This window comes from Puma concolor, chromosome E1, assembly GCF_028749965.1.
Source record: "Puma concolor isolate L17-30 chromosome E1, mPumCon1.1.hap2, whole genome shotgun sequence".
Lineage (NCBI taxonomy): Eukaryota > Metazoa > Chordata > Mammalia > Carnivora > Felidae > Puma > Puma concolor.
Window position 1 is genome coordinate 23,012,596 of NC_141680.1, and position 1,288 is coordinate 23,013,883.

The 1,288-nt window shown below is 39.4% G+C and overlaps 1 pseudogene; it reads left to right on the top strand.

Moving 5' to 3' along the window:
• Positions 1-285: 285 nt before the first annotated feature.
• LOC112855871 (small nucleolar RNA SNORA70) lies at positions 286-394 on the top strand (annotated as a pseudogene).
• The last annotated feature ends 894 nt before the right edge of the window (positions 395-1,288 follow it).

Sequence of the window (1,288 nt, forward strand, 5' to 3'; positions counted from 1 at the left end):
TATGAATAAAGCAATCTTTTAACAGGTATGGCTGGAAAAACTGGCTCTCAATATGGAGAAACATGAACACGCATTCTTATCTAGCAAATGCACAAAATTTAATTTGAGATGAATTATAGATCTGAATCTAAAAGCTAAAATTATCAAGTTTCTAGAATAAAACTTAGGAGAATATCTTCATGATCTGCAGATGGGCAAAGGTTTCTTAGGTAGGAGGCAAACAATAGAAGAAAAAATAATTGTCATCCAGATTTTATAAAAATTAAAAACTTCTGCCCATCAAAACTACAGTTAAGAAAATAATGGTGTGCAATGGCTGCAAACAGTGGCTTCCTCAGTAATATATGCAGTCCGTTGCTTGTATGGGTTGTCCTAAGGGACCTTAGAGACCACACTTTCCAGTGAACATGCATGTCTGAACTCATGCTGTCCCCAGTCTAGGCTCCAGACAGTATTCAGAGTGTCTTTGGAAAGTCCCAGGGCACAGTGGTCATGGTCCACATTGGCCAAGTTGTCATGTCCTTCCACGCCAAGTTGCAGAACAAGAAGCATGTGATTGAAGCCCTCCATAGTCCCAAGTTCAAGTTCCCTGGTGGCCAGGTGGTCCACATCTCCAAGAAGTGGGGCTTTACCAAGTTTAATACAGATGAATTTGAAGACATGATGGCTGAAAAACAGTTTATCCTGGATGGCTGTGGGGTCAGATACATCCCTAATTGAGGTTCCCCAGGGCAAATGGTGAGCTCTGCTCTCCTGAGAGCTTCTGCACTGCCCATCCTTAGGCCTACCAATAAATCCTACTTACTACCCAAGAAAGAAAATGATGACAAGTCACAGACTACGAGGAAATATTTGTAAAACATTTCCATTAAAGGAATTGTATCAAATATATACAAGGAACTAAAACACAAGAATAAAAGCACAAACAACCCGATAAAGATAAGGGCAAGAGAATTGAACAGACATTTCAAAATAAGGTGGATGAACTAAATGTATGCCTACCCTATGACCCAGTAACTCCACTTCTAGGTATTCACCTAAAAGAGAAGAAAACATACATCCACAAAAATACTTGTACAAGAACATCCCTAGCAGTTTCATTCACGGTAGCCCCTAACTGGAAACAACTCCATGTAATGGGAAAAATGGATAAACAAATTCTAACCGTTAATGGGTGATACAAAAGGAACACAGCACTAACACATGCAACAAAATGGATGGATCCCCAAAACATGATGATACTAGTCGGTTCCATTCACATGAAATTCTAAAAAGGTCTCTCTAAAAA